Source organism: Neltuma alba, unplaced genomic scaffold, assembly GCF_004799145.2.
Source record: "Neltuma alba isolate B1F8T4 unplaced genomic scaffold, ASM479914v2 tig00003838_pilon, whole genome shotgun sequence".
In the NCBI taxonomy this organism is placed as follows: Eukaryota; Viridiplantae; Streptophyta; class Magnoliopsida; order Fabales; family Fabaceae; genus Neltuma; species Neltuma alba.
Genome location: NW_021633442.1, coordinates 113695 through 130185, shown reverse-complemented (window position 1 = coordinate 130185; position 16491 = coordinate 113695). Strand labels below are relative to the sequence as shown.

Here is a 16491-nt window from a genome sequence, read left to right as displayed (position 1 = left end):
AGATCATTTACTGAAGAAAATTGAACCAAAGAAAAAAAATATATCATTTAGAAAAACAAAAAGAATTATTGATAATGCCGGACACGGTACTGACTTGCTGCTGTTACTGATCTATTAGAATGTATAGACATAACTGCTGAGAGTATGTAATGTTTATATGATTAAATTAATTAACTTGTTTTTGCACGCTCTAATTACTATGCAATCTTTCATTTTCCTGTCAATCATATGCATACCCAGGCTTTTTCTCAACTATGATTTTCACTCTATTTAATAAGTTGTTTCAAAAAAAATGGCAAAGAAAAATATAATCTGATCCCACATAATGAATGCCCCAAGCTCCACGGTCAATATTCAACAACTATCATTTTCACTCTTATTAGTATGCATTTCCATCCCTAGCTTCAAGATTCTCTGTCACCTGCGCTCTAATTTCAAATGTGCAGTTTCCTGGAAAGCTTCGTTCAACGACTATAAGTAAATTCTTTTCCATATATAACAAAATATTTTCAATGAGATCTTAGGGCAAAAAATGAAACAAAAAGGATTATATTCAAGAAAAATGAAAACAAAAATTCATTGAAAAATATGGTACTTATGTCAGCACTAAGTATCTTGGCCAATTGGTCTTACGAGGGAGATCTTGAAAAGTTTACTGAAGAAAACTAGCAATTTACCCCGCTCGATATGCGGGATGAACTTACTCTAACACATAAAATGGATACATACTAACCCACGTGCTTTAAATATAATAATGCGAGTCCATGTGCAAATAACATACAGAAACATTATCATGACATCATTAACCATCAACAGCACGTTTGGATCACCGTTTGCATATGAAAAATTGCATTGAAAAGTATAAAATGTGAGTTAGTGGTATGGTTAGAGATGAAACATTGTTTGGATCAACTTTTTTCTATCTAACTTCCCCCGGGGGGTGGGGAGCTCAGTGCAGCAAAAGTTAAACTTTCTAGCTTTTGCCATTTACCAACATAGAGAGAGAAGATAAAATGAGGATGAGAAAAAAGATAAGGTTATTTAAGTGGGTTTCATCTTGACCCAATAATTTGATTTTTTTTAAAAAAATTAATTAATAAAATTTAATTAATTTAATTCCATGATCTCTCTAAAATACTTATGTATATCATTAGATTTCATATACATTAATTTATAAGTCAACCAAATTAATTTGAAGAAAAAAAGATAAAGATAAATACTTTACAGTAATTCATTTAACTTTTTTAATCATTTTAAATTAGTTAACTGAGTCTTATATATTTACTTACGAAAAATTAAAAAAATTGTCATTCCGTTAAATTAAAATATTGAATTGAAATCATACAAGACCAATAAGTCAGAAAACTCTTATTTTAGCTTTTTATTTGTACACCTCTTTAATTGGCCAAAAAGTAATGCAAGTAATTTGATATTGATATTTAGGAGGAGTTTAAACATCTTAATATTTTGATGTTTTACCTCATTGCAATGAGCACAAAACATTAAAAAAGGATATGTCATAATATAATTAATTTTCACTTTGTTTGTTTGGATATTGTTATAGTTTCACAATGATTATAATATGATCATGAATTGCGTAACAACTATAAAAAAGAGGAAGCTATCCTATATCAAAAGTATTCTTCATTCGAAACGATGGACATTAGGTACTAAACAACATTGTTAAAAAAAAAACAAAAAAGCCTTCTTGCACGGTCCCGCGCAATACACGTGAGAATGATTTTTCTAAACAGCAATACCCTTCTATTACAATAATCATCATCACCAGCAAGCATCCAAACCATATAATTATGCTTATAGTGCTGCCAATTCTTGCATCTTTTTTCATATTTTATTGATTAGTTTGAAATAAAAAAAGAATCAGGCAGATGATATTTAAGATCAAAACGAAAATTGAGCCTATGGAATCAACTAATAAACTTTTAAAAAAATAAATCAAAATGAAAATTGAAAGGAAAAATACAAAAGTAGGGGAGTTATCAGCTATGCTAACTCCTCCTCTCCAAGCTGGGATTAATAAAAAATGTGCATGGGCCAAAATAAATTGAAATGAGAGAATTCTTTACAGATTTATATTGATCAAAACCTATCTCACAAACACATTAAAAAAAAGTATACATATGAAACCCCTGAAAATCTCGATTAGTCTCCGTGAATAGTTTTTTCTTTTGAAAGAAAAGGAAAATGCTAGCCACATTTTATTGAGTTTACGGCCTAATATCTAAACCTACTAATGCCTCCACATCATTTGAAACATAACGATCACAATTCTAAATTTATGGACCACCATAGCTTTGATAGAGTCGGAATGTGTTGGCAAGCAAAGATCCCACCCAAGATTGAGGATCCTTCTGCTGTAAAATTTTAGTGATCGTTGATATAATTGCATGCCAAATGTAAATCTCCAGTCTTGCTCCAACTATATAGAATCATGCAATAAGCATCTGGATAATATCATAAATATGTATATTAGATAATCAAGAAATACAGCAACTATCCCCTCAAAACATGAAGAGGAATGACCAGAAAGCTAATTCAACTACCAACCTATTAGCAATGCTCAGCCACTCTTATTCCCCAATGAGTGATATGTGGACCACCGTAGCTTTGATAGAGTTGGAATGTGTTGGCAAGCCAAGATCCCACCCAAGATTGAGGATCCTTCTGCCGTAAAATTTTAGTGGAAGTTGTGTTTTCGATGTACCTCCATGCTTGTGAATGAAAATGGCTGTCAAATCCAACGTACCTCCATGATTATGGTCCACTTTTTTGCTATTTTGTTGACAAAGTTTAATTCCACATGAATGAAGGTTCTGATATAACTAAAAACTCAAATTTCGAGAGTAATTAAAAAAAAAACACTCAATACCATAATTAATGTAGATCCATGACCAGCCAGCTCATTTTTAGATCCACATCGGCTCCTCACTCAAACTATTGTTCTATGAACATTATTTTATGAGTGGAAGTTATGGAGAATGATGAATAAATGAAAATTTTGCAATAGTCAATACAAATAATTGCTTGTCGTTCCAATTTATTTTACGTGCACTTTTCAAACTTCCTTCACACCATATGTGCATCGCAGAAAGCATTTTAATAAATCATTTAAGTACTGTTCTCTTTTCCTTCCTTAAAATTTTTTTGTTGAAATCAACAGCTTCAGGGTTCCAAAAAATCATAACCGATGAGAATCATGGAGCATAAAAAAATGCTGGGAAACATAGGATGAAGAAGAATAAAGTAGAATAAGCACGGAAGCAATGGAAGGGAATAAATGCTTGCAATAAGAAAAGAGCATGGAGAAATCCCACCTTTAAAGCAAAAGTAGCGAAGTTATGGGTCAGAAATCAATCAGCCAAGATGGAGATGAAGTTGAAGACCCCTCTAGCTGATCTCTAGGCCAACGAAGAAGCCTGTGAAGAAGAAGAAATGAAAAAGAAAGAGAAAAATAGATGAGATAAGGAGAGATTACAAATACAGAGGGTGACAGCAGAGCATTATAAATGAAAAAAAAAAAACATTCTCCCTTGAAAAGAGGAGCAACGACTTGAGCAGAGGAGGGACTGAATGAAGCTTCTAGAAAATTTTCTCCCCTCGTCCCTCACCGGCATTGGTGAAGACAAAGTGAGGGGAAAAGGAAACAAATTAATAGAGCCTCAATCTTGAATTTTAACAGAGGAGTAGGCGTAGTAGGTGAAAAATATGACAGATGAGAACAGCCTCGTAAGGAAAAAAAAATGATGGAGCCATATGCGAGCTGGCACTGTTCATAAGCCAAGCTGTTATTGTTCATAGAACAGTATTTTGAGTGAAGAGCCGATATGCATATGAAAATGAGCTGGCTGATCATTGATTTTTATTTATTATTATAGGTTGATTCAGCCAAAGAAAAACGTCACAAAACAAAAAGGAAAAGATTGATATATAACAACTCACTAATTAATTATTTCCTAAAAATTTGTTGACGTGTTTAAATTAAATAATTTATACTCCCGTCAACACGACTAGTTCTTTCTTTTACCTACACAGGGTCAAAATTCAAATAACTGATCTTTCAAGAAGAAGCTTAACGGCCATCTTAATTACATCCCTCGTTTTCACTCTAAATTCAAATTAGTGACATGTGGTGAGAACAAGATAATAAGTCAAAAATATAATACTAATACAACATCGAATCGTCCACATTAAGTTTTCTAAAAGGTGTGTCAGCTTTTAATGTTTATACATTTAAAAGAGTTAATGAAAAATTGAAAAAAAAAATATGAAAAGGAAAAAAGGCACATCGAAATCAGATATTGTGGGCCGTAATGGGCTCTCTGTTTGATCAAACTCATGATACAAGCCAACGTCTGATGCTTCTTAGGCCAAACCCCTTCATTAAATTGCAGAAAAGAGACTTCATTGTTTTTGGACCAGCGGACTTGATTAACTTCAATCCCTCTCTTCCTCACTCTTTCTTTTTATCTCTAATTAGGAACTCAAATTATGTGCTTTCAAGTAGTGAATGGCTTAATTGTCGCCATTAGTGGACAAAAATGCATTTTCCTAAGAAACTTTATGCGGTTATACCCAATAAGAGTAATCTTATTTTAATAATTCCTCAAGAAAAATGTGGTGGGCCTGTCAATCATCTTTATACCTGGACTTTTCTCAACTATGATTTTCACTCTATTTAATAAGCTAAGTTGTTTTAGAAAATGGGAAGAAATTAAAAATATTAATATGATCCCTCATAATAATGAATAGCCCGAGCTCCACGTCCATATTCAATCACAACGATCATTTTCACTCTAATTTAATTTCCACATGTGAGACAAAAGTATGTGTTTGCGTCCCAAGCCAGCTTCGAAATTCACTATCGGCTGCACTCTAATTTCAAATATGCAATTTCGCGGAAAGCTGCTTCCAACATGCAGAACAAAAAATTTTCTGACACCCAGCTAAAAGCAAAAACAAGACCTTGGGGTCTTTACCGAAGAAAATTCAACCAAAGGGAGGGGGACATCACATAACAAAACGGCGACTGATCACCAATTTTTTCCTAGCAATTTGTTGACCTATCCAGTTAGGGCATTTGAATGGAAACCAAACCATAAGTTCAGAAATGATTTTACAATATATGAAGGAGTTTATCTCAATTTGTGAAAAAATACTTTTAAAAAGTATTTTTTTTTTAATTCCCAAACACTCCCTAAGTTTTTTAAAATGTAAGTCAATTTTCAAGTTTCATTTTTAAAAAGAGTTAATGAAGATTTTTTTGGGCTGAACACAGGTATCCGGTGATCAGAAGAAATAACCATGTTGAAGATACTGTAGAGCAGTTAACGAAAATTTGAAGGAATATGAAAAGAAAAATAGTTTTGAAGCTTTTTTTTTTTTTTTTAATGGCAGCATATTCTCAACGGCCAGTGTGTGTGGCTGTGTCGGTGGGGGCCCTCACACGCGCACACGGGCCCGAGGCATGCACTGGTGGGCCTGACAAAGCTTTCTTCAGGCTTGATGATAAGGGACTCCAGGGGGTTTATTCCACCCTGAAAGGTGCAAAGCTTGAAACTCAAGATGTGGCTGAGGCGGCCATGGAAATCAAAGTAAAAGTCTCGGTAACAATTTACTACGAAGCTATTTTGCTGGCAAAATGAACCACTCGATATTATGAGATTGTTCTGTTTTTAACCGGAGGACCTAACAGGACTTAATATAATCTGGATTAAGCAGGACAAGACTATAAAGGACAACAAAAACTCCCTCACACCAAGTATTTAAGGCAATTGCATTTTCTAGACTCAATCTCAATACTTACAATTAAGCTGAATGATATCTCCACTTGTGCAGCTTTTATGTTTTTTTGTTCTTGAAAGGGTGAAATCTGAATGGATCAACCCTTTCCTTATGAAACAATGACTCTTTTTTTTTTTGGCTACAACATGGGTATCTTTCTATTTGAGGTAATCTTATTCGAAACATTGTCGGACACTAAATGTGGGTACATCTCCTAATAGGAATTTGAACCTTAGTTCATCAGGTTATGAGAGACTAGGCCCTGACCCAACCCTTGTTGATGGAACAATGACTTTACATGTACTCTATTCTATCAATAGCCCACCTCGTCGTCTATTATGTAACATAGTAGAATTCGAACTGACACACATTAGTCGAAGATTGGCATAGATAGATACTTACGTACAAACAAAGCATAATATAATAACACAATAAAACAAACAGTACAAACCAGCAATACATTGTATCTCAGAGCTCTACAACATGCTCTAACGTTCGATTATTTGATTTAGTAATTAATAAGTATTAGATCATTGCAATCAATTATGCGGGTCTTCCGACAGCAAACTCTTAGCCCATATGTGTCATGTCTCCTGCTCTGCATGTACTCCAACCTTTAAGCTGTTGAAGCTGGATGTTCATCCTTAGTTTCTCCTGCAGAAAGCAAAGGAACCAAGTAGCTTGATATTATGCAAAACAGATATAATTACATTTTTACACAGACAGAGGAACTAGAAGTTAAAATTAAAAGAACAGGGACTTTTTATGATTAATTTGTCATGCCAATTTGTCAATACCTTCCATTAGTGGTAGGCTACAGATAATTATTTTACTTATATAGTGATTATGCACAACACGACTTTGACAATTTTCATATAATTATATTTAAATCTCATAACTACTTAATTTTGAATTAGTAAGTTTGTGAGTTGCTAGTTTATTTTAATTTGTGGTGTTATACCAGCACAATGAATTTTAAGTTGTTTAACTACTTCATGCTAATAAAATAAGCATAAGCGTATAAGCTTGCCTATTTATCTATAAGATATAAAACTACATGATTATAATTATTGAGTAAAGTTAAATATTAGATGCGCAAAAGTTGAAAGAACAAACTACAGAAGAAGTACGCATGCAAAAACTAAAAGCAAGAATAAGAAGTATTACCAAATAGCCTCTAAACCGTCTATTGCATTTTGTCACATTTAGTACAGCCATAACATAAATAGCGTCAGCCACATTGTTGAGGAAGTGGAAGTAAGCATGCCTCCAAGAGCGATTAAAAAGTACTGGCCCACAAACTCCCCAAAATCCAATAATAAATCCAAATGCCATACTCCAATAAAACTCTCCCAAAGGAATTGACTCATTTTTTTCTTGGAATTCAACTGATTTTTGAGGAATTTTCTCTCCAGGACACTTTATCTCAAGTGGTTTTCCGCATAGGCCAAGATTTCCTTCATATCTTGAGCTGTCAAAACTCTGCAGTTGCGTGCTAGTTGGAATTTTTCCAGAAAGGTTGTTATATGACAAGTCTAACTCTGCAAGACGATCAATTTGAGCAAAACTAGAAGGAATTGGACCGACGAGATGGTTTCTAGACAAGTCAAGAAAGTCTAATGATGTTAGTCGTCCAATTTCCAAAGGAATTTCTCCATTTAATTGATTCCTTGACAAGTTCAATGATATCAATTCAACCAACATTCCTAATTCTGATGGAATTTTTCCCGTTAACTTGTTGTTTGAAAGGTCAATGCCTTTAACCAATATTTTATGCTTAAAAATACGCTCTTGGCCCTTCCACATCAGCAATGCACTTGCATCAAAAGAGACAAAAGTTACTCCATCCTCCACAGTATCAAGTGTAGCAACACCAGGTAAAGAATCATATGTACTTCGTAGAGCCATTTGGGTGAAGTTTTTGAAGCATCTGGGGATTTGGCCAGATAGAATGTTCGAAGAAAGATCCAAAACATGAAGGTTCGATAAATAACAAAGATGAGTTGATAACAAACTTCCTGAAATGCAGTTATTTCGTAAGATTAAAATTTCCAAATTTTGCAATTCAGTCCCAATCCATGAAGGTATATGTCCGAAGAACTTGTTGTTCCCTGCATCAAGAAGTGCTAAACTTAAGCAACTCCTCAAAGCAACAAGCAACTCTCCAGTAAACCCATTGTTTCTCAATACCAATACTTGAAGATGTTGTAGAGAACCTACAGACATGGGAAGTTCTCCAGAGAAATTGTTATTACTCAAGTCTAAATACCATAATGATTTGAAAGGACTCCAACAATCAGGAAGCTGCCCATGTAATTGATTATCATGAAGATCAAACACATCCAGTGCTGGGCTTGACCATTTTGCACATAAAAACATGCGAAGCTCAGAAAAACTATTATTTGACAACAAAAGGACCCTTGCATTTTGAAGAAACTTAGGAAGTGAGCCTTCAAATTGATTTGAAGCTAGATTTATGATAGGGTATCCAATAAAGTCTATAGTGACATTCGGTATAATACCAGAAATGTTGTTGCATGAAACATTTAAGTTTTTAAGTTGTGGTGTCAACAAGCCCCAAAACCACTCTGGAATAATACCTGAAATTCCATTATTTGAAATGTCAAGTTCCGTGAAATTATTTTGAGTTTGCAACCATATCGGAAAATCAGGACCCAACTTGCATGACCTCACATAGATGGCTTGTAATTGAAATGGCGGGACCCAATTATGACTGAGTCTCAAAGTCAATGAATTATCAGATAGCTCCAAAAATGTCAACTTGTCCATATTGGCAAGATGTGAGTCTGTGAGAATGCCTTTTAAGGAGTTGGAATGAATGTCCAAATGCACTAGTGATGAGGGAAATCGGTAATCGTTGGGTATTGTCCCATTCAACAGGTTTCTTGAAATGTCAAGATACTCTAAAGATGAGAATGTGGAAAGGTTTACCAGTGTGCCGGTGATTTTATTATAGCTAAAGTCCAAGTATTGCAAAGAACACCGGGCACAACTAGAAAAAGTTTCAAGAATTGTTGAAAGTTCTTCACTCAAACGATTAAAGCTTAGAGACAAAGAACGCAAGGTACATATATGTCCTACGAATTTTAATCCCCCATTGATTTTGTTACCACTAAGGTCTAGATTCTCAAGAAAATTCATCGTAGTAGCAAATTCACGAGGAATGGGACCCTTTAGGCGGTTCCCCTCAAGACTAAGATCAACAAGATTGGTGCTGATATTTAAGATCCAATGGAATACTGTAGATGACTGGAAATCATTGCAGCTGAAATCTAATTTAGAAAGAGAGGAAGAGGAATTGAATTTTAAGGAGGGTAAGGAGAGGATATACTCATCTGAAAGATCATTGTCCGTTATAGTCAGCTCTTTCAAGTTGGGTAGCTTTGCAATCATTTGCAACCACTTGTGACAATATTTGAGATCAGTTACATTTGGCAGCTCTAGACGGGTCAAAGAAGTGAGACTAGACAGCCACTCATGTCCAGCACCATTTTCTTGATCAATCTTGAGAGTACCTGCACTACGTAGACGAAGATTTTGCAAGTTCGTAAGGTTTCCAAGTTGATGAGGCATTGTTCCGCTAAGAGTATTATATGAGAGATCAAGATACTGCAATTGTGAGAGATTTCCAAGTTGATGAGGTACTGATCCTGTAAGATTATTTGACGAAAGATCAACATGCTGCAGGTGCACGAGATTTCCAAATGAGGTATTGCTCCTTCAAGAGGGTAATTGCGTGAGAGATCAAGATACCTCAATTGCGAGAGATTTCCAAGCTGATAAGGTATTGCTCCCTGAGCCGAGTTCCATGAGAGGTCAAGATATTGTAAATGTGAAAGAAGCCCAAGTTGACTTGGAATATTTCCTCCACTTAAACCGCAATTGTGGAGATCAAGGTATCTCAAGTGCTGCAGAGAGCCAAGGAATTCGGGGATGGAGCTATCTCCAAAATAATTGGAACTAAGGTTCAAATACATCAAGTATTGCAACTCTGCCAATGATGCATCGATCTCACCTTTCAAGCGGAACATTGGAAAATCACCAGGAAGATGAAGCTTGATGACATGGCCAGTTTGGTTGTCGCAGAAAACTCCCTCCCATTCACAGCAATCTGTCTTGTGCTGTTTGCTACCCCATGAAGACCATCTGACAAGGGAAGAATCATTCCCATGAGCAGCCTTAAAGCGAAGTAAGGCTTCCCTCTCCTTCTCTATGCAGTGAACCTCATCAACACCCATGGCTCTCCAAACCTCAAGCACTGTCATAGCTAACACCAGCAATTTCAAAAAACCCATCGACATCGTCTCCATTTCTTTCACCATTGTATCTCTGTTGAGTTGATAATGCTAGACACACTACTGCATCTATTAGTATTTATAGAGATAGTTGCTTGGAGTATGTAATTTTTATATGATCAAGTTAACTTGTTTTTAGACATTCTAATGTGTACTCTTTCATTTCGTAAGCTACAAGAGCTTAAGAATCTTGACGCGCAAAACATGCTGGGGCCTTATTGTCGGGACGGGAATTTACTTTCCACGCTCAATATCCAATAACTATCATATTCACACTAACTTAATTTCCAATCAATCTAAAACACGCCATATAAAAGTAGGTATTCACATTCCAAGCTTCAACAACCATCATCTGCCCTCTAATTTCAAATTAATTTAACGCGGTTTCATGCAAGGCTCCATTCAACTACCCTAAGGAAATACTTACGATGGGGCGGAAAAAATTTCTCTGAGACCTTAAAGCAAAAAAAAAAAAAGGATTTTATTTAAGGAAAACCAAAAAAATAAATGAAAAAAGTAGTACTTTTCATCAAGAAATATCTTGCACGGTTGGTTATATTCGGTTTCATAAGAGAGACGTTGAATTATTTACTGAAGAAAAAAATTAATATAAAAAAAGGATTGACTCAATTTGTTTTAAAGTATGAACACCAAGCACTCCCATCGACATAGGCTTTATGCTCCACCAACCACTCCCATCGACATAGGCTTTATGCTCAGCAATATTATAAAATTATGAGTCCATAACGTGCATAATACATTCCATCGCCGATCTTCCTAGAAGCTTCACCGAGAAGGAACATCCTCCCTTTTCTTACCACCGTCCACTTCCTTCTCTTCCTTTATTCTCATCATTAGACTAACTTAGAACGGTTAAGATTTAATATCCTACGAAAATATTAGTTTAATATCAAATGAAAAAAATTGTATATAAATAAATTTAAATTATTAAGACTTGATCTGAATATTTCAGAATTTATGTTCTTATTAAAATATTTCATATATTTTTTATTTTTTAGAAAATATTAAATCTCGATAGTTCGAAGTTGATTTAACGGTGAGAATAAAAAAATGGAGGAAAACAAACGCAAAGGAAGTGGAGAATTTCCAAACTTCATGGCCATCTTGCATCTACCATTTTCACGCTCTAACTGCAAATGATGTGCGGTGATTTAAAAAAAAAAATCCTTCATTTCCTGTTAATGCGTAAGATTAAAAAAGATATTTTACTTTAGTTTCCACGCGGCAAAGAATAGCAGGTATTTGCGTCCCAGCAAGCTTCAACCTCTATCATCTGCTTGCTCTCTAATTTCGAATTAATGCAGTTACGTGGAAAGCTCCATTCAACTACTTTAAGAAAATACTCATGTAGAACAAAAAATTTTCTCTGAGAAACAGAAAGGATTCAAGAAAAACGAAAAAAATCATTGAAGAAAAAACAGTACTTGTCGTCAAGAAATACCTTGGTCTGTTGATTTCACAAGGGACACCTTAAAGATCGTATACTGAAGAAAATTGAACCAAAGAAAAAATATATATCATTTAGAAAAACAAAAAGAATTATTGATAATGCCAGGACACAGTACTGACTTGCTGCTGTTATTGATCTGTGAGTATGTAATTTTTATATGATTAAATTAATTAACTTGTTTTTGCACGTTTTAATTAAAATGCAATCTTTCATTTTCCTGTCAATCATACGTTTACCCAGGCTTTTCTCAACTGTGATTTTCACTCTATTTAATAAGTTGTTTAAAAAAAAAACGGCAAAGAAAAGTATAATCCGAATCCACATAATGAATGCCCCAAGCTCCACGGTCAATATTCAACAACTATCATTTTCCCTCTTATTTTCCATTTTCCACGTGACAAGGAAAAGTATGTCCCTATCTTCGAGATTCACTGTCACCCGCGCTCTAATTTCGAGTGTGCACTTTCCTGGAAAGCTCCATTCAACTATAAGTAAATTCTCTTCCATGCATAACAAAATGTTTTCTGTGAGATCTTTAAGCAAAAAACGAAATAAAAAGGATTATATTCAAGAAAAACGAAAACAAATTCATTGAAAAATATAGTTCTTATATCAACAGCAAGTACCTTGGCCAACTGCTCTTACAAGGGAGATCTTGAGAAGTTTACTGAGGAAAATTCAGCCAAAGAAAAAACATCACAAAATAAAAAGGAAAGGATTGATATATATAACAACTCACTAATTAATTATTTCTTAGAAATTTGTTGTCGTGTTTAAATTAAATAATTTATGCTCCCGTCAACACGCCTAGTTCCTCGTTTTGTCGACACAAGGTCGCAATTCAAAGATAACAAGTCAAAAATATAATACTAATACAATATCGAATCATCCATATTAAGTTTTCTAAAAGGTATGCCAACTTTTGATTTTTATGTTTTGAAAAGAGTTAATGAAAAATTGAAAAAAAAAGAATGAAAAGGAAAAGTGGAAAACAAGCACATCGAGATCAGATATTGTGGGCTGCAATGGGCTCTTCATTTGATCAAACCCATGATACAGCCCAACGTCTGATTCAAACTTGAACTACTTCATTAAATTATGGAAAGGTGGGAGAGTGTTGTGGTACGGGACATGACCCACGTTATTAAATTGCAGAAAAAGGACTTCATTAGCTTCAATCCCTCTCTTCCTCACTCTCTTTTTTTAATCTCTAATTAGAAACTCAAATTATGTACTTTCAAGTAGTGAAGGGCTTAATTGTCGCCACTAGTGGACAAAAATACATTATCCTAAGAAATCTTTTACCCAATACGCGTAAACTTATTTTTAATAATTCCTCAAGAAAAATGTGATTTCTCCTCCACAATTTGAAACTCCCTCTCTAAATCTTTTGTATTTGGTCAATTGAACCCCCTAATATCCCGGGATTGTCCTGTTTTAAAACTGGAGGACCTAACAATACTTCGAATAATCTGGATTGAGAAGGACAAGACCGCAAAGGACAACAAAAACTCTCCAAAACCAAGTATTTAACTCGATTAAATTTTCAGGACTCAATCTTAAAACATATAATTAAGGAGGAACAATTCCTGTCAGTTGAACCAAATACTTAGGGGTTCCAAACTTTTGTCTTGGTTAAGTTGAATGATCTCTCCACTTGTGCAGCTTTTATATATATATATATATATATATCTTGGAATGGTGAAATTTGAATGGATTAACCCTTTGACTTTGCATATACACTCGCACCATATTTTAATTCATATGTTTTTCCTTGCTCAAGCTGAACAGATCGTATCAATGAGTAAGAGATAAAAAATAAAAAGGCCCACCACACACTAAAAGTTCTCCTAAATGAATAAATCACCATCGTCGTCATAGTCGTTATATATAAAATTTGAATTACACTCGTCACACAGTCACTCTACGAGCCTTGTTGGGATGGACCTTCCAAAATGTGTAATGTGTGTTTTTTAATTATATTGAAAATGAAATTAACGACATTGACATGACAGTTAATTAAAATCCATTTTCCCTATAAAAAACAATGTATTTGATTTGGATTTTGGTACTCATCACAATGATGAGCACCATAATGTTTTAAATCTCAACCATTTAAATTTAATATAAACGATCGAGATTTAATTTTTATATCTTTTGTTTTTTAAAAAAATTTTTTTAACAGGTAGATAATCCAAAATAAATATAATTTTTTAACTGTAAGTTTCTTAACAAATAATTTCTTCATTTAAAAATTATTAGTTGAAAATTTTAAATCTAAATCATTAAAACTATATATATCTAAATGGTGAGATTTTACCCTAACGATAACTATTATAGTACCCCTAGCTGCAATGAGCATCAAAACCGTTTCCTTTAAGAGATGTATCAAGGAAGAAAGTTAATTACCAAAAAATCTCAATGACAAGTGAAACAACCTGAACCTATTGTCATTTCTCATCGTGAAACTTGTTATTGTGTGCTCTTCAGTTATCAATAGATTTTAGGATAATTAAATTCCTTCTTTGAAATTTGATTGCAATTCTTCCCAAAAGGAAAATGGAAGAAACACATTAATTAACTTCTGTTATTTAAAATCTTAGATGTCCTATAATAATCATAAAACGTGGTACGTAATTTGAATTATAGAGTGCCTCGTAAGTCATAGCATTGTAGTGCAGAGAATTGAAATAGTCATATATAAGCTATATTTTGTGATTTCAATAAGGTTAGACTGTAACTTGCCGAAAAAATAGTTTAAGGTATCTATATCTTCGTATATCCAAGACAAGAAAACTGGGTTGCCGAGTGTATGCATGTGAAGTGAACGAACACCCCATGTACGGAAGTAGTTTTGGTGCTCACCGGAATGATGAGCACCCCAAGCTCATTATGTCTTGACTATCTAGATTTGATTTGGATAATCCATTTTTTTAAAAAAATAATTATTTTAATGAGTATAGCATCTAAAATAAGAACTATTTCTTAACTATCATTTTTTTGAAAAATAATTTCTTGTTTAAAAATAAAAACAAAAAATAAATTAAATCTGGACCATCCAAATCAAATCCGAATAGTCCAAGTATCACAAGCTTGGAGTGCTCCTTACTCTGATGAGTGCCGAAACACATTCCCCATGCATAGATTCACTGTACTTGAAATGGAACCAGTTTCAATGCTCATCGCCTTGACGATCACCTTAAGCTCATCATATTTGGACTGTCTATATTTGATTTGAACGGTCTAGATTTAAAATCTTTAATTAGTTATTTTTAAATAGAGAAAACTATTTTTTGAAAAAGTGATAGTGAAGAGATTATCTCTATTTTATATTCTATACATATTAAAATAATTATTTTGAATAAATAAAAATAAAAAAAGAAACCAACTTTGGACCAGCCAAATGAGATATGGACAATCCAGATCTGATGAGTTTAGAGTACTCATCAAAGTGATGAGCATCGAAACTGGTTCCACTTGAAATCGACCAATCATATTATCATATGAACTCTATAAATAGCCCATCTAGTCCTCTATTATATAATGCAGCAAAATCCAAACTGACACAGAACTGAAGATTGGCATCGAAGAAGGCCCAGAAGCTTCATCATGGGAGGTGTCTCCATGTTAGCCTCGGTTGCCATGAGAAGGTAAACAATTACGGCTTCATCCGTCTCAATTATTAATGGAACTCAACTTCCCAATATGTTTAATTTGAAGATTTAATATGTATACTTACAAGTAAAATATCATTCACCACTTTCAGGCTTGAAGGGAAGGTGGCTCTGATCACAGGTCGTGCAAGTGGTATTGGAGAGTCTACTGTAAGGCTCTTCTCGCAGCATGGAGCTAATGTGGCGATCGCTGATATCCAAAAGCATCACAGATTCTTCTTCTTCTGCTACCTACGTCCATTGCGACGTCACAAAGGAAAAGGACATCGAAATCGCGGTGGACACTGCGGTTTCAAAGTACGGCAAGCTTGACATCATGTTCAACAACGCTTGTATTGGCGGTGTCAACAAAACCAACATCATCGAAAACCCAAATCCGAATTCGAGGAAATCATTAACGTTAATCTGATTCGTGTGCTTCTGGGGACCAAGCAGGCTGCTAGGGTGATGGTTCCTGCACGACGTGGCAGCATGATATCTACGGCCAATGTTTGTGGCTGTATCGGGGGTGGGGCCTCACATGCGTACACGAGCTCCAAGCATGCAGTGGTGGCGTCTGGTGGGCCTGACGAGGAACACCGCCGTGGAGCTCGGAAGGTTTGGCGTTCGGGTGGACTGTGTCTCGCCGTACTTGTTTTGGATCCATAATTTCGTATGCATAGGGTAATGAAGTAAGAGTAAATTCAGGCACAAGAAGAGAAGAACAAGTAAAGAGTAAATCAAGCAAATTACCTGACTACAAATTCCGACGCTTGATGAGATGGATATATCACGGTGGAAATAAATTTCTGCAGCATATATACAATGACAGAATCCGCCCCTGTGCCTTCTTTCAATTCAAGAACCAATCCCTCCTATCAGGTAATTTAGAATCAAATTAAATCCCTAACTAGCTAGCTTTTACGTTGAAAAGGACACAAGCCGAGCTAGCATATATGATTTCAATATAATTCAGTTGTTTGATATCATAATAATAAGATCTTATGAACTTGCACTATAAGGATTATCGTTGTTTGATATCGTAGTCAAAACAAAATAAAACAAGCAATAAACAACTATACATAGTGTCTCAGAGCTTAATAATATGCTCTAACGTTGGATTATTTAATTTAATTACTAATTACTAATTACTTGAACACTGCAATCAGTTATGTTGGTCTTCCAGAAAACTGTCAAGTTTCATTCTCTGCATGTAGCCCAACCTCTGACCTTGAAATGTTCACCATAG

At 34.6% G+C, this 16491-nt stretch overlaps 1 pseudogene; it reads left to right on the top strand.

Annotated features, from left to right (window-relative positions):
- Positions 1–15930, top strand: part of LOC114742631 (secoisolariciresinol dehydrogenase-like) — a 31180-nt pseudogene extending 15250 nt beyond the window's left edge.
- The last annotated feature ends 561 nt before the right edge of the window (positions 15931–16491 follow it).